Consider the following 18,681-nt stretch of genomic DNA (forward strand, 5'->3'; position numbering starts at 1 on the left):
TCACAGGATCTGAGCCCTCTCAGGAAGAGAGCAGTGTGATCTAAGCAGCTCTGCTAGGCCCTGAGCTCCGAGTTATGGGCCCATGGTGATGCTTCTGCAGCCCAGTGAAGATATACTATGAACACTCTCTCGTCTGGGAATGACAGGGGACTAGTGCCGGCCAGGTGGGTCTGATTCTGAACACAGTGTAAATAATCGTATGAAGATTTTGCTTTAGGCAAAATTATATTGATGGTGATCCATAGCTTATCTCTGTGCTCTGTTAGCACAAAGAAACATAGGATTTGACAGGAGACGAGGAGACCATAACTCCATATCAAAGGGTTATTCCTGACCATCTTCACTGTTTATCAGTTTAAATGCTTAAAAAAACAGGAGTCTAAACAAAACACAGGAATACATGCAGACGTGAGTAAAATGAGGTCAACATTTTGTAAAAATCTATTTTGTTCATGATCACTTTCATTCACAGAGACAGACGGGAATAAAAGAAACTGCAGTGGACAGAAAATCCGTTTGGACAGAGCCAGAGCCACACAGACGACTAAATAAGCCACTGAACACACTGTACTCTTCCACTAACCGCAGGCAGCTGATTGAGGAGCAGGAGAAAACAGAGCCTGCTGTGGAAACAGGGAGAGGCTCTGGAGAGGGACTTGAGCTAAGAGCATACAGGCTGTGGAGACATTGTGACAGATCAAGCCAACTGACTGACTGGCTAGATCACTTGTGGTCGAGACAGAAGTAAACACAACATAAGTTAAACACACACGGGACCAGAGATGTTGAAAGATATTATTATTTTTGGTTTCATTTGCTTTTTAAACCTCTGTGAGATCAGATCATGTCTACTGTTGCTCAATGTCACCATTAAAGTGTCATACATGTCCTTTATGTTCTCAATGGGTTATGGGTTTAGTGCTGCCTGGTATCGAGGCCCTGTTGCACTTCCTCTGCCACCTTGTTATCAGCCTGGTTGATCAATCAGACAAACAGGAAAGGAAAAGAGTGCTGAGAAAACACCTCAGAGTGCAGCATTTCCAACCTGCCCCCCACCCCCTCTGGGATCGATTATATTGTTTCTGAGCACTAACAGTTCCCGCATTGTTACAGTGTCTCCATGACATCTGTGGACACTGACCTCCATTATTCTGCCGAGACCAGTAAATGATGGTTTAACTGTAAAGAGACACGACAAATTAACCAACCTAGGGCCAGGCCAGGCCCGACTCCCGACTCCTCTCTCTCTGTGGACATGAAAAGGAGTGAACTTGGCAATGGGCCAACCTGCAAGTGCCCTCAGCATTGGTGATGGCTTTAATCCATTAAGTGTGCTGCTGAGGTGGCCAGGCTAGAGAGTGCAGGCAAGGTGGAATGCCTGTCCGTGCAGAGGGGGAAGTATACTGTAACTCCAAGACTAAGTGAGCAGCCGTGACATCCTTCTATAAACAGGAATATACTGAACACCTGTATAAGATTTATGAGGGGACATTACTTTAATTTCTAGTTCTATATCTGTCCCCAATAATTTCATGTTGGCTGTACTAAAGGAATAGATCAGCACAATTATAAATACAAGGTAGTTTGAGGATGATTACTTTACAGAAAGCTTATTACAGTAATCTAAAACTGAAATTAAAATTAAACTAACCATGATTTTTTGGGGGGTACACGGAAATAAAATAATTAACAAAACTGTTTGAAAAACTAAAACTATCTTTGACTCCAAAATTAAATAAAAAACTATTATGAATTAAGTTCAGTTCTATTCTTTTTTCTAAACATTGGGTAAAAATCAAATGGAGTTTTCAGTAAAATAAAATAAGAATATTTTTTAAATGGATACAACTAAGAAAACTAGCAAATCAGGTCTGAAAACTAACTGGAAACTAAACTGGATTTCAAATGTAAAAACGAATAGAAAAACAAAACTATACAGTACAGTAAGTGCTTGAAAATCTATACACATGCGTATTTATTATAATCACCGTTTGAACCCCGACTATGGGGATTGGAGAAATACTAGATTATCTCTAGCAACCATTGTACAGACAGAGTACAGTCAGAGGATGGTGAAGGACATCTGTGAATTCCATGGCTGGGTCTGGCTCCTACCACACAGCAGGGCACCAGTGGGCAAATAACAGGCCACAAACCAGGCACCAGTGCAGGCCTGCCGCCTAGCCATCCTCCCATCTCTCCCAAGGGAGGACCTCTCTTCACCAGTCACGCTGCCCCAGTCTGTCATTCTGTGACTGTTGTGGGTGGGTGTTCTGCTCTACCATGCCACTCTGCATTTGGGGAGATGGAGACTAGAGAAATGACTCAGTTCACTTTACTATAGAGGGTTTTTTCTCCCTTCCTCTCTTCTTTCACAAATGACTCAGGACTGGACACATTGATAGATTGCCTGCACAACATGGTTTTTCCCAGACATAAGTGAAGGCTTTTGGTGATACAGGTATCCCTCAGTTGCAGCATTCATATATAACCAGAATTTAGTCTGCACTAGCCTAAAAAGATTTTCATTTGAAATATAAACATTTAAGCTGATAAAATGAACCCTAAAATCAGTCTCCATCCAGAAGCCCCTAACTTACAACACTGACAGGTTGACTCAAATGTGATTTTTTTTTTCTTATGAGAAGCTGCAGAATGTGACTTCCAGGGAGTGGCTTGCCCCATGTATATAACATAGCTGAGCCCAACCATCCTCAAGGTGACATCTGGTTGTTCCATAGGAACATGCAGATGTGTGCTAAGCAGAGCTGGGCTGAGTTCAGGACTATGGAGGAGGGGATGGGAAGGGGTGGTGGACGTGATTTATTTCCTGTGAGTTCCAGTTAGTTTTGGCCATTGGGAGAGGAGCACTCTCCAGTTTCCATCTGCACTCTCTCTCTTTCTGTTTTACCCCTTTTCTTTTACCCATGTTCTGAGTTCACCTCTCTGTCTCTCCCTCTCTCTCTCTGTGGGATTTACACAGGCCTCTATTGCCTTGGCAACAATTGACCATGTTGACATCTCTCCTCCATATGACCCTAACAGGAGAATGATAAAGCAGAGAAATTGTGTTACTAAGCAAAAAAGCAGTTCTGCTCCTGTCGCTCGGACAAATCCTTTAATCCTTAATCGAATATGTGGTTAATATTAGGTGTTAGCTTAGCTATAGAAGAACATGTCTGCACGGTTTCACATTGTACATCCCTCTGACATTTAATGACGTGCCACTCATTCTGACCACCATACTTACGTTAAGCACCACACTGTCTTTAACCACAACAGCCATACAGTACAGTACACAGTACAGTACATAACAATATGAGTGTGCGATGTGCGACTTAAGTGTCATAAGCTAATGAGATACTAAAAATATAAACGCAACATGTAAAGTGTTGGTTCCATGTTTCATGAGCTGAAATAAAATATCCCAGAAATGTTCCATACGCATAAAAGCTAATTTCTCAAAAATGTTGAGCATTTCTCCTTTGCCAAGATAATCCATCCACCTGACAGGTGTGGCATATCAAGAAGTTGATTAAACAGCATGATTATTACACAGGTGCACCTTGTTCTGGGGACAATAAAAGGCCACTCTAAAAGATGGAGTTTTGTCACACAACATAATGCCACAGATGTCTCATGTTTTGAGGGAGTGACTGACTGCTGGCATGTCTACCAGAGCTGTTGCCAGATAATTTAATGTTCATTTCTCTATCATTAGCGGCCTCCAACGTCATTTGAGAGAATTTGGAAGTATGTCCAACTGGCCTCACAACCGCAGACCACATGTAACCATTAGAGGTCGACCGATTAATTGGAATGGCTGATTAATTAGGGCCGATTTCAAGTTTTCATAACAATCGCAAATCTGTATTTTTTACACCTTTATTTAATCTTTATTTAACTAGGCAAGTCAGTTAAGAACACATTCTTATTTTCAATGACGGCCTAGGAACGGTGGGTTAACTGCATCGTTCAGGGGCAGAGCGACAGATTTTCACCTTGTCAACTCGGGGGATCCAATCTTGCAAACTTACAGTTAACGAGTCCAACGCTCTAACCACCTGCCTCTCATTGCACTCCACGAGGAGACTGCCTGTTACGCGAATGCAGTAAGCCAAGGTAAGTTGCTAGCTAGCATTAAACAATCAATCAATCAATCAATCAACATGGTTGATGATATTACTAGTTTATCTAGCGTGTCCTGCATTGCATATAATCGATGCGGTGCGTATCGTTGCTCCAATGTGTACCATAAACCTCAATGCCTTTCTTAAAATCAATACACAGAAGTATATATTTTTTTAACCTGCATATTTAGCTAAAAGAAATCCAGGTTAGCAGGCAATATTAACCAGGTGAAATTGTGTGACTTCTCTTGCGTTCATTGCACGCAGAGTCAGGGTATATGCAACAGTTTGGGCCGCCTGGCTCGTTGCTAACTAATTTGCCAGAATTTTACGTAATTATGACATAACATTGAAGGTTGTGCAATGTAACAGGAATATTTAGACTTATGGATGCCACTCGTTAGATAAAATACGGAACGGTTCCGTATTTCACTGAAAGAATAAACGTCTTGTTTTCGAGATGATAGTTTCCGGATTCCACCATATTAATGACCAAAGGCTCGTATTTCTGTGAGTTATGTTATAAATAAGTCTATGATTTGATAGAGCAGTTTGACTGAGCGATGGTAGGCAGCAGCAGGCTCGTAAGCATTCATTCAAACAGCACTTTCGTGCGTTTGCCAGCAGCTGTTTATGACTTCAAGCATATCAACTCCCGAAATTAGGCTGGTGTAACCGATGTGAAATGGCTAGCTAGTTAGCGGGGTGTGTTTCAAACGTCACTCGCTCTGAGACTTGAAGTGGTTGTTTGTTCCCCTTGCTCTGCAAGGGCCGTGGCTTTTGTGGAGTGATGGGTAACGCTGCTTCGGGGGTGGCTGTTGTCGTTGTGTTCCTGGTTCGAGCCCAGGTAGGGGCGAGGAGAGGGACAGAAGCTATACTGTTACACTGGCAATAAAGTGCCTATAAGAACATCCAATAGTCAAAGGTTAATGAAATACAAATGGTATAGAGAGAAATAGTCCTATAATTCCTATTATAACTACAACCTAAAACTTCTTAACTGTGAATATTGAAGACTCGTGTTAAAAGGAACCACCAGCTTTCATATGTTCTCATGTTCTGAGCAAGGAGCTTAAACTTTAGCTTTCTTACATGGCACATATTGCACTTTTACTTTCTTCTCCAACACTTTGTTTTTGCATTATTTAAACCAAATTGAACATGTTTCATTATTTATTTGAGAATAAATGGATTTTATTGATGTATTATATTAAGTTAAAATAAGTGTTAATTCAGTATTGTTGTAAGTGTCATTATTACAAATACATCTTTAAAAATCGGCCGATGAGTCGGTATCGGCTTTTTTTGGTCCTTCAATAATCAGTATCGGCGTTGAAAAAACCTAATCAGTCGACCTCTGGTAACCATGCCAGCCCAGGACCTCCACATCCGGCATCTTCACCTGAAGTCGTAACTGACTTCAGTGGGCAAATGCTCACCTTCGATGACCCCCGGCACACTGGAGAAGTGTGAATCCCAGTCTCAACTGTACCGGGCAGATGGCAGACAGTGTGTATGGTGTCGTGTGGACAAGCGGTTTGCTGATATCAATGTTGTGAACAGTGCCCCATGGTGGCGGTGGGGTTATGGTATGGGCAGGCATAAGCTACGGACAACGAACACAATTGCATTTTATCAATGGCAATTTGAATGAACAGAGATACTGTGACGAGATCCTGAGGCACATCGTCGTGCCATTCATCCGCCACCATCACCTCATGTTTCAGCATGATAATGCACGGCCCCATGTCGTAAGGATCTGTACACAATTCCTAGAAGCTGAAAATGTCCAAGTTCTTCCATGGCCTGCATACTTACCAGACATGTCAACCATTGAGCATGTTTGGATGCTCTGGATCGATCTATACGAAAGCATGTTCTAGTTCCCGCCACTATCCATCAACTTCTCACAGCCATTGAAGAGGAGTGGGACAATTGACTGGTTTCCTTATTCATTTATTTTTTATTGAACCTTTATTTTTCTAGGCAAGTCAGTTGAGAGCAAATTCTCATTTACAATGACGGCCTACCCCGGCTAAACCCTAACCCGGACGATGCTGGAACAATTGTCCGCCGCCCTATGGGACTCCCAATCACGGCCGGTTATGAGACAGCCTGGAATTGAACCAGGGTCTGTAGTGACGCCTCTAGCCCTGAGATGCAGTGCCTTAGACCGCTGCGCCACTCGGGAGCCCTTATATGAACTGTAACTCAGTAAAATCTTTGAAATTGTTGCATGTAGCGTTTATATTTTTGTTCAGTCTAAATCATCCCAAACAAATGTTGTTCGTGGCAAATCAAACTACAACACTAGGTTGTGTACTGTTCCATACATCAAGGCTGTGCAAATCCCTTGATTATAATCGGTTATTGTGTTGTTGTCTGGTTGTTGTTGTTTTTTTTTACAGCAAACTATATGGAGAGCAGCTTGCTATTACTCAAAGGTTCAATATTACCCAAATCCTACTGTTTTCACTACGCTGTTTTATGTCGTTCAACTTGGGGGCTCCTGAGTGGCGCAGCGGTGTAAGGCACTGAATCTCAGTGCAAGAGGTTTGAATCAAATCAGGCAGCCCCAGGCTGAATCAAATCCGGCTGTGATTGGGAGTCCCATAGGGCAGCGCACAATTGGCCCAGCGTCATCCAGGTTTGGCCAGGGTAGTCCATCATTGTAAATAAGAATTTGTTCTTAACTGACTTGCCTAGTTAAATAAAGGTTAATAAATAAAACTTGACTCATGGAGTGTTTGCTTCTCAAAAGGCCTTTGTTCAGCTAATTACACAAGCAGCAGTGCTACTCTCAACCAGAAACTGGGAGTTACTCTACTGCACTAACAAACCAGTAGGAAAGCAAGTGTGTACTGTGCGAGACAGCAACATTTCACAGCACAGTATTTCCAGCTGTAGTGAATATGTTCAGAACAGAGCAGGAATATCTTAGGGGTAAGGTAGAGATGTTCATAAAACTGCCTTTTGAGGAAAAGTTGTATTTTTTTCCATTGCCTTTGCCAAAAGGACTTAAAATGTCCTTCCTCTTTGCAAGCTTTATCATCCCCTCTGACAGTTAGAGAGGACCGATAACTTGAAGGCCAAGGTACACTGTAAACCCTCCATTTTACATCCAACACTTTCAACGTTTCAACTGACGAGGCAACGTTTCCCAACCTTCGCCTCCAAACACCCCCACCTGTTATTTAATCCTGCATTTATAGGCTATTAAGGCATGTCAAGCACGCCATAAACATAGCTTAATATCCTATGTCGAGCATGCCATAACCATTACACACTCCTCTACAATTTGGCAGAAGTGATACAAAAACCCAGTGCTATAGCTGAAAATATTTAATTTCATGGCATCCCATCCCAACAACATCACATCATCCTCCAACTATGCCTGAATGGGAAGCGGAGGAATGCTTGTTGGCTGGTCTGGCAGGCTGCTGGAGAAAAGTCATTCCCAGGGAGTCGTGAACCTTTGTTCCGTGGTTGCTCCCTCTCTGGCTGCACGAGAGGACTTGAGCGACACCAAACAGGAAGCGGCTCCACAAGCAGACACTATCGCTGTTTATCCCCCCCAGACACCCCAACCAAATAGCCAGGGCTAGGGAGACAGACCCAGAGTCTGGTGGCAGGCAGTCACAGAAGAGAGCCAAGCCTGGGCCACCTGGTGCCCCTCAGGGTGGGTCATGTCACTCACTCCCTCTTCTGTGTCTCCTCACAGTCCCAGAGGAGCATGGTCTGTGTGGGTGAGGTGGTGCTCTCACTCCAACTGATGATACTCTCAAAAAGGGTCAGCACCCCCATCATCTCATTGACTGAAGTGGAGCAGAGAGGGCAACAGCTATGCAGAGGGCTTCAGGAAGAAGGTGTAATCTACGATAACCTCTAGGATCAGGTTATCCCATGGTCAATCTTAATCATTACGAGGTTTTGTAAAAGTTCCCTTAACGGTCGGTTACCTATCTTAACCATAGAGAGCCAAAACAGACCTTGGATCAGTGAATAAGGGCAACTTCATTACACATCCCATGGGGGCCCTGTGGTTTGGCAGTCAGTTGGATGATGAATGAGCTACATGGAGTCCATAGAATACACAGCTATTATAACTGATTGCATTCTCTAACTAGTCTGATTCAAAATGAGGGTTCAGCCAAGAGATAAATGGTCAATGCTGATTATACACATTGAAATACCACAGGGAAGCATCTGTAAAGATAACAACACAGGTCAATGTGTGTATTCAGTGCAAACAAGGGAGAGCAACGACAATGTCAATCTAGGACTAGGCCAAGGACAAAGCAAATTAAAATCTAATACTAATCTGTTTTTTTTTTAATTGAAGGGAATCAACTGCTCCAACAGCGTATACTCCTGACTGATGTTGCTCCATGTTTGTTGCCTGGCTCAGTGACGTACTGGTGGATCACCTACCCATTAAACTGTCCCTCAGTGGGGCACAGTTCTGTCCAGACTCTATCTACTGAGATGGTAGAACATAAAACACTTTCCCTGTCCGCTCCCCGGTGACACTGAAATCCTGGGTTCAACTTCATACCTTTCAGATTGTCAGTAATCTAACTGCCTGTAGCTCAGTACCTGAAGCAATGATATGCATATTCTTGATATCATTTGAAAGGGAACACTTTTAAGTTTGTGGAAATGTGAAATTAATGTAGGAGAATATAAATTCTGGTAATAATATATATAGATCTGGTAAAAGATAATACAAACATGGTATGAATGCCAGATTGGACAATGCAGTTAGATTAACAAGAATTGAAGCTTTCTGCCCAAATAAGACATGTCTATGTCCCAGAATTGCAGAATGCTGCATTCTGAACTATGAAATAACACATATGGAATCATGTAGTAACCAAGAAAGTGTTTAACAAATCAAAATATATTTTAGATTCTTCAAAGAAGCCACCCCTTGCCTTGATGACAGCTTTGCATTCTCTCAACCAGCTTTATGAGGTAGTCACCTGGAATGCTTTTCCATCAGTCTTGAAGGAGTCCCACATACAGTGGGGAGAACAAGCATTTGATACACTGCCGATTTTGCAGGTTTTCCTACTTACAAAGCATGTAGAGGTCTGTAATTTTTTTCATAGGTACACTTCAACTGTGAGAGACGGAATCTAAAACAAAAATCCAGAAAATCACATTGTATGATTTTTAAGTAATTCATTTGCATTTTATTGCATGACATACGTATTTGACACATCAGAAAAGCAGAACTTAATATTTGGTACAGAAACCTTTGTTTGCAATTACAGAGATCATACGTTTCCTGTAGTTCTTGACCAGGTTTGCACACACTGCAGCAGGGATTTTGGCCCACTCCTCCATACAGACCTTCTCCAGATCCTTCAGGTTTCAGGGCTGTCGCTGGGCAATACGGATGTTCAGATCCCTCCAAAGATTTTCTATTGGGTTCAGGTCTGGAGACTGGCTAGGCCACTACAGGACCTTGAGATGCTTCTTACGGAGCCACTCCTTAGTTGCCCTGGCTGTGTGTTTCGGGTCGTTGTCATGCTGCAAGACCCAGCCACGACCCATCTTCAATGCTCTTAATGAGGGAAGGAGGTTGTTGGCCAAGATCTCCGATACATGGCCCCATCCATCCTCCCCTCAATACGGTGCAGTCATCCTGTCCCCTGTGCAGAAAAGCATCCCCAAAGAATAATGTTTCCACCTCCATGCTTTACGGTTGGGATGGTGTTCTTGGGGTTGAACTCATCCTTCTTATTCCTCCAAACACGGTGAGTGGATTTTAGACCAAAAGCTCTATTTTTGTCTCATCAGACCACATGACCTTCTCCCATTCCTCCTCTCGATCATCCAGATGGTCATTGGCAAACTTCAGACGGGCCTGGACATGCGCTGGCTTGAGCAGGGGGACTTTGCGTGTGCTGCAGGATTTTAATCCATGACGGCGTAGTGTGTTACTAATGGTTTTCTTTGAGACTGTGGTCCCAGCTCTCTTCAGGTCATTGACCAGGTCCTGCCGTGTAGTTCTGGGCTGATCCCTCACGATCATTGATGCCCCACGAGGTGAGATCTTGCATGGAGCCACAGACCGAGGATGATTGACCGTCATCTTGAACTTCCATTTTCTAATAATTGCGCCAACAGTTGTTGCCTTCTCACCAAGCTGTTGCCTATTGTCCTGTAGCCCATCCCAGCCTTGTGCAGGTCTACAATTTTATCCTGATGTCCTTACGCAGCTCTCTGGTTTTGGCCATTGTGGAGAGGTTGGAGTCTGTTCGATTGAGTGTGTGGACAGGTGTCTTTTATACAGGTAACGAGTTCAAACAGGTGCAGTTAATACAGGTAATGAGTGGAGAACAGGAGGGATACTGGTCTGTGAGAGCCGGAATTCTTACTGGTTGGTAGGTGATCAATACTTACGTCATGCAATAAAATGCAAATTAATTAGTTAAAAATCATACAATGTGATTTTCTGGATTTTTGTTTTTGATTCCGTCTTTCACAGTTGAAGTATACCTATGATAAAAATGACAGACATCTACATGCTTTGTAAGTAGGAAAATCTGCAAAATCGGCAGTGTATCAAATACTTGTTCTCCCCACTGTATGCTGAGAACTTGTTGGCTGCTTTCCCTTCATTTTGTGGTCCAACTCTTCCCATACCATCTCAAATGAAGTTGGGTGATTGTGGAGGCCAGGTCATGGGATGCAGCACTCCATCACTCTCCTTCTTGGTCAAATAGCCCTTACACAGCCTAGAGGTTTGTTTTGGGTCATTGTCCTGTTGAAAAACAAATGATAGTCCCACTAAGTGCAAACCAGATGGGATGGTGTATCACTGCAGAATGCTGTGGTTGCCATGCTGGTTAAGTGTGCCTTGAATTTTAAATAAATCACTGACAGTGTCACCAGCAAAGCACCCCCACACCTCCCCTCCATGCTTCACAGTGGGAACCGTTCACCTACTCTGCGTCTCACAAAGATACGGCGGTTGGAACCAAACATCTCAAATTTGGACTCATCAGACCAAAGGACAGATTTCTATTGGTCTAATGTCCATTGCTCGTGTTTCTTGGCCCAAGCAAGTCTCTTCTTCTTATTGGTGTCCTTTAGAAGTGGTTTCTTGCAGGATTTCGACCATGATGGCCTGATTCATGCAGTCTCCTCTGAACAGTTGATGTTGAGATGTGTATGTTACTTGAACTCTGTGAAGCATTTTTTTGGGCTGCAATTTCTGAGGCTGGTAACTCTAATGAACTTATCCTCTGCAGCAGAGGTAACTCTAGGACTTCCTTTCCTGTGGCAGTCCTCATGAGAGCCAGTTTCATCATAGCGCTTGATGGTTTTTGTGACTGCACTTGAAGAAACTTTCAAAGTTCTTGAAATGTTCTGGATTGACTAACCTTCATGTCTTAAAATGATAATGATGGACTGTCGTTTCACTTTGCATATTTGAGCTGTTCTTGCCATAATGTGGACTTGGTCTTTTACCAAATGGGGCTATCTTCTGTATACCAACCCTACCTTGTCACAATACAACTGATTGGCTTAAACGCATTAAGAAGGAAAGAAATTCCACAAATTGGCTTTAACAAGGTACACCTGTTAATTGACATGAATTCCAGGTGAATACCTCATGAAGCTGGTTGAGAGAATGCCAAGAGTGTGCAAAGCTGTCATCAAGGCAAAGGGTGGCTAATTTGAAGAATCTCAAATATAAAATACATTTGATTTGTTGAACACTTTTTTCTATTACTACAGATTCCATGTGTGTAATTTAATAGTTTTGATATCTTCACTATTATTCTACAATGTAGATTAGAAAATAGTAAAACTAAGGAAAAACCCTGGAATGATTAGGTGTGTCCAAACTTTTGACTGATACTGTATACTGTGAAGTTTCTTAGGAGCCAGAAACAGAGCTGCCATGTCTGTCGGCGCCATCTTGTTGAAGGGTAACACAAAGTACAGTGCCTATTTAGCAGATTTTAATGTAAGCAGCATATTTAAAAGTAATATCATCTTTAAGGTTAATGCAAACAGACAGTTTAGATTTTTTTAAAGCATTTTCTTCATATCGTATTTATGACCTTTTTCTTTAGCTCTTGTAACAAACCTTTGCAAACTTGCCAATACATTACCAGATCTATGCAAATATCAGCAGTAATCAGATGTTCTGCTCTGCAGATCAGAAATCCCCAGAACTAGTGAGTGAGTATTATCATAACCCATAAAGAACAACAACATTACACTGGCCTGGGGGCATGTGAATGTAAACTACATTCCATTACAGAACATAAGCGAGACACTCAATGATAAATTCAATTTTCACTTTGTTGTACAATTAGCACTGGTGGTTATATGGGCTTTAGCAATTTTGAATGGTTCTCAGCATGTTCCTTTTATCAAATCAAATTGTATTAGTCACATGCGCCGAATGCAACAGCATTGCAGTGAAATGCTTACTTACGAGCGCCTAACCAACAATGCAGTTTTAAAAAATATGGATAAGAATAAGATAGCGATGATCAGCTGAATGGGACGTGTCAGCTCAATGCAGATGTAGGACCTTAATTTGAGCCAGTTTGCTACAGCGGGAAAATGAAATGTGAATGATTATGTGAATTACAATTAAACTGACATTTTTGCAGCAGTTGATACATTTTTCATAAGGGAAAATCAAGTCTGAAATTTCAATGTGGAATTTACAAGCTTCAGAAGCCGTTTTAAACCTCAAATACACTACAAGTTTTACATTTCCCACATTGCAGGAAAATTCTCCTGCAACAGAGTGATCAAAGGAAGATCCTACATCTGTAGTTCAAAGCTGCTCCATTTTCTGAGAACAATGAATCTCTGGAGAGGAAAAGGTTACAGAGTATTTGCATTCTAGAGGTGACAAGTAAGGGGAGGTGTGAAGTGAACAAAGTATCTATAAATGTGACTGTGTGGGCAGCCAGGAAGCACAGAGAAAAATATAACATTTTACCTCCTCTTTCTAACTACAACCCTCATGCCCCCATTTCTCCAAAATACCTGATCCCTGTGACTCCAACCCTCCCTTCTCTTTACCCATTAGACCTGATGGATTGAGTTCTATAATCTCATCTCTCACTCACTTAGTCTCCGATTAACTACAGACACAAATAGAGTAATCTTCATTATGGGTGTAAGACGATAATACAATAGATGAATGTGTGAATGCCATTTCATTAACACAGGTGTCTGTGATAAGAACATCCACATATAAGAACAGTAGGACCTACACCAGATCTATCAAATAGGAATCCAAACACTCAAAATGGAGAGAGAAAAGCACAAAATGTCATTGAGTAACAAACATCAAAAGAGTGAGTAAGACTTACCATAAATGACCTTGGAACAAAGTGTATGTTTTATAAGCTGACAAACTACCCACTCTAACTATTCCCCAGGTTGTTGCTGTAAATGAGAATGTGTCCTCATTCAACTTACCTGGTAAAATAAGGGTTAAAAAATTAAATTAAAAAAAATATATATATATAGTACAAGTCCAAAGTTGAGACACCTACTTATTCAAGGGTTATTCTTTATTTTTACTATTTTCTACATTGTAGAATTATAGTGAAGACATCAAAACTATGAAATAACACATATGAAATCATGTAGTAACCAAAAAAGTGTTAAACAAATCAAAATATATTTTATATTTGAGACTCTTCAAAGTAGCCACCCTTTGCCTTGACAGCTTTGCACACTCCTGACATTTTCTCAACTAGCTTCACCTGGAATGCTTTTCCAACATATACTAGGCACTTGTTGGCAGCTTTTTATTCACTCTGTCATCCAACTCATCCCAAACCATCTCAATTGGGTTGAGCTCGGGTGATTGTAGAGGCAGGTCATCTGATGCAGCACTCCATCACTCTCCTTCTTGGTCAAATAGCCCTTACACAGCCTGGAGTTGTGTTGGGTCATTGTCCGGTTGAAAAACAAATAATAGTCCCACTAAGTGCAATGCTGTGGTGTCCATGCTGGTTAAGTGTGCCTTGTGGACTTCAGGAAACAGCAGAGGGAACACCCCCCTATCCACATCGATGGAACAGTAGTGGAGAGGGTAGCAAGTTTTAAGTTCCTCGGCATACACATCACAGACAAACTGAATTGGTCCACTCACACAGACAGCATCGTGAAGAAGGCGCAGCAGCGCCTCTTCAACCTCAGGAGGCTGAAGAAATTCGGCTTGTCACCAAAAGCACTCACAAACTTCTACAGATGCACAATCGAGAGCATCCTGGCGGGCTGTATCACCGCCTGGTATGGCAACTGCACCGCCCTCAACCGTAAGGCTCTCCAGAGGGTAGTGAGGTCTGCACAACGCATCACCGGGGGCAAACTACCTGCCCTCCAGGACACCTACACCACCCGATGTCACAGGAAGGCCATAAAGATCATCAAGGACATCAACCACCCGAGCCACTGCCTGTTCACCCCGCTATCATCCAGAAGGCGAGGTCAGTACAGGTGCATCAAAGCTGGGACCGAGAGACTGAAAAACAGCTTCTATCTCAAGGCCATCAGACTGTTAAACAGCCACCACTAACACTGAGTGGCTGCTGCCAACACACTGACACTGACTCAACTCCAGCCACTTTAATAATGGGAATTGATGGGAAATGATGTATATATATCACTAGCCACTTTAAACAATGCTACCTTATATAAATGTTACTTACCCTACATTATTCATCTCATACGCATACGTATATACTGTACTCTATATCATCGACGGTATCCTTATGTAATACATGTATCACTAGCCACTTTATACTATACTATGCCACTTTGTTTACATACTCATCTCATTTGTACATACTGTACCCGATACCATCTACTGTATCTTGCCTATGCTGCTCTGTACCATCACTCATTCATATATCCTTATGTACATATTCTTTATCCCCTTACACTGTGTACAAGACAGTAGTTTGGAATTGTTAGTTAGATCACTTGTTATTACTGCATTGTCGGAACTAGAAGCACAAGCATTTCGCTACACTCGCATTAACATCTGCTAACCATGTGTATGTGACAAATAAAAATTTGATTTGATTTGATTTGATTTGAATTTTAAAGAAATCACTGACAGTGTCACCAGCAAAGCACCCCCACACCTTCCTCTCCATGCTTCACAGTGGGAACCACACATGCGGAGATCATCAGGTCACCTACTCTGTGTCTCACAAAGACACGGCGGTTGGAACCAGACATCTCAAATTTGGACTCATCAGACCAAAGGACAGATTTCCACTGGTCAAATGTCACATGCTCGTGTTTCCTGGCCCAAGCAAGTCTCTTCTTCTTATTGGTGTCCTTTAGTAGCGGTTTCTTTGCAGCAATTCGACCATGAAGGCCTGATTCATGCAGTCTCCTCTGAACAGTTGATGTTGAGATGTGTATGTTACTTGAACTCTGTGAAGCATTTTTGGGGGGCTGAGACTGGTAAATCTAATGAACTTACCCTCTGCAGCAGAGGTAACTCTGGGTCTTCCTTTCCTGTGGCGGTCCTCATGAGCGCCAGTTTCATCATAGCGCTTGATGGTTTTGCAACTGCACTTGAAAAAACTTTCAAAGTTCTTGAAATGTTCCGTAATGACTGACCTTCATGTCTTAAAGTAATGATGGACTGTCATTTCTCTTCGCTTATTTGAGCTGTTCTTGCCATAAAATGGATTTGGTCTTTTACCAAATAGGGCTATCTTCTGTATACACCCCTACCTTGTCACAACACAACTAACTGGCTCAAACACATTTAGAAGGAAAGAAATTCCACAAATTAACTTTTAATAAGGCACCCCTGTTACAGTTAAATGCATTCCAGGTGACTACCTGATGAAGCTGGTTGAAAGAATGTCAAGAGAGTGCAAAGCTGTCATCAAGGAAGAATCTCAAATATAAAATATATTTTAATTTGTTTAACACTTTTTTGGTTACTACATGATTCCATATTTGTTATTTCATAGTTTTGATGTCTTCACTATTATTCTACAATGTAGAAAATAGTCAAACTAAAGAAAAACCCTGGAATGAGTAGGTGTCCAAACTTTTGACTGGTACTGTAATATATATATATATATATATATATATATATATATATATATATATATATATATATATATATATACACACACACACACTGCTCAAAAAAGGGAACACTTAAACAACACAATATAACTTCACTTCTGTGAAATCAAACTGTCCACTTAGGAAGCAACACTGATTGACAATACATTTCACATGCTGTTGTGCAAATGGAATAGAAAACAGGTGGAAATTATAGGCAATTAGCAAGACACCCCCAATAAAGGAGTGGTTCTGCAGGTGGTGACCACAGACCACTTCTCAGTTCCTATGCTTCCTGGCTGATGTTTTGGTCACTTTTGAATGCTGGTGGTGCTTTCACTCTAGTGGTAGCATGAGACGGAGTCTACAACCCACACAAGTGGCTCAGGTAGTGCAGCTCATCCAGGATGGTACATCAATGCGAGCTGTGGCAAGAAGGTTTGCTGTGTCTGTCAGCGTAGTGTCCAGAGCATGGAGGCGCTACCAGGAGACAGGCCAGTACATCAGGAGATGTGGAGGAGGCCGTAGGAGGGCAACAACCCAGCAGCAGGACCGCTACCTCCGCCTTTGTGCAAGGAGGAGCAGGAGGAGCACTGCCAGAGCCCTGCAAAATGACCTCCAGCAGGCCACAAATGTGCATGTGTCTGCTCAAACGGTCAGAAACAGACTCCATGAGGGTGGTATGAGGGCCCGACGTCTACAGGTGGGGGTTGTGCTTACAGCCCAACACTGTGCAGGACGTTTGGCATTTGCCAGAGAACATCAAGATTGGCAAATTCGCCACTGGCGCCCTGTGCTCTTCACAGATAAAATCAGGTTCACACTGAGCACATGTGACAGACGTGACAGTCTGGAGACGCCGTGGAGAACGTTCTGCTGCCTGCAACATCCTCCAGCATGACCGGTTTGGCGGTTGGGCAGTCATGGTGTGGGGTGGCATTTCTTTGGGGGGGCCGCACAGCCCTCCATGTGCTCGCCAGAGGTAGCCTGACTGCCATTAGGTACCGAGATGAGATCCTCAGACCCCTTGTGAGACCATTGGCTGGTGTGGTTGGCCCTGGGTTCCTCCTAATGCAAGACAATGCTAGACCTCATGTGGCTGGAGTGTGTCAGCAGTTCTTGCAAGAGGAAGGCATTGATGCTATGGACTGGCCCGCCCGTTCCCCAGACCTGAATCCAATTGAGCACATCATGTCTCGCTCCATCCACCAACGCCACGTTGCACCACAGACTGTCCAGGAGTTGGCGGATGCTTTAGTCCAGGTCTGGGAGGAGATCCCTCAGGAGACCATCCGCCACCTCATCAGGAGCATGCCCAGGCATTGTAGGGAGGTCATACACACACTACTGAGCCTCATTTTGACTTGTTTTAAGGACATTACATCAAAGTTGGATCAGCCTGTAGTGTGGTTTTCCACTTTAATTTTGAGTGTGACTCCAAATCCAGACCTCCATGGGTTGATAAATTTGATTTCCATTGATAATTTTTGTGTGAATTTGTTATCAGCACATTCAACTATGCAAAGAAAAAAGTATTTAATAAGAATATTTCATTCATTCAGATCTAGGATGTGTTATTTTAGTGTTTTTGAGCAGTGTACATACATACATACATACATACATACATACATACATATATAAACGTTCATGATCTAATAAGCAGTCTAATGTATGGTATCAGTTGGATAGGAACATCTGAATGTGAATCTGAAATCTGTATTCTAAGCCAAGGCCACTCCAAACAAATGGAATCAGCAAACTACCTTTGGTTCCATTGGTTTACTCTTGATTTTCCAAATTTGCTTCTGCCTCTTTCTAGTCAGTGGTACATGGGCAACTACTGTTTGTTGATACAGCCTATATGTTCAAAGACTCGTCTTATGCAGGGGCCATAACCCATAGTCATTACTAAGAGCCACCATTGTCATGGAAAATAACCTGGCTTGAACATTACATCATGGATGACTTTGAGAGGAATAAACCACTGAGTGGTTCAGTGTTTGTGTCTCCAGTGAGAGTACACCACAATGTAAATAGCTGATGCTACTAGATCGTGCGCGGCAACCGGAGAGGCTTCACTGCTGCCGAGCGTGCTGCTGTGGTGCATAAAACTCACTCTGTGCACGAGACACAGATGTCTGCTTTACAAAAACAAAGCCTAAACAGAGGAGTATGGCACAGAAATGGCAAACCACAGATGCTATGCATTTCAGGGCAACACTGTCTGCAATATAACTGTCTCCCTGTTCATTTAAACTGTGTTCTTTCAACTTGCAACCACAGCAAAGAATACAGAACAACATTCCAAAGAGCAGTGTTAAGGAAATATGCCCCTGATTTACTTAGCAGTATGCTTGATGGAAGACTTTCCAAACTTTCTTGAAACTTGAATTTGAGCCACAAAAAGACAACTAAGCTTTTAGGATTTACAGTGAATTTGCTTTCTCTTGCTCAGGCC

General features: G+C 42.4%; 1 protein-coding gene across 3 annotated transcripts in view; it reads right to left on the bottom strand.

Moving 5' to 3' along the window:
* Positions 1-18,681, bottom strand: part of LOC139375316 (serine/threonine-protein kinase D3-like) — a 70,620-nt gene that overhangs the window by 50,228 nt on the left and 1,711 nt on the right. The gene's annotated exons all lie outside the window — the stretch shown is intronic.

The sequence above is a fragment of the Oncorhynchus clarkii genome, chromosome 19 (assembly GCF_045791955.1).
Source record: "Oncorhynchus clarkii lewisi isolate Uvic-CL-2024 chromosome 19, UVic_Ocla_1.0, whole genome shotgun sequence".
Lineage (NCBI taxonomy): Eukaryota > Metazoa > Chordata > Actinopteri > Salmoniformes > Salmonidae > Oncorhynchus > Oncorhynchus clarkii.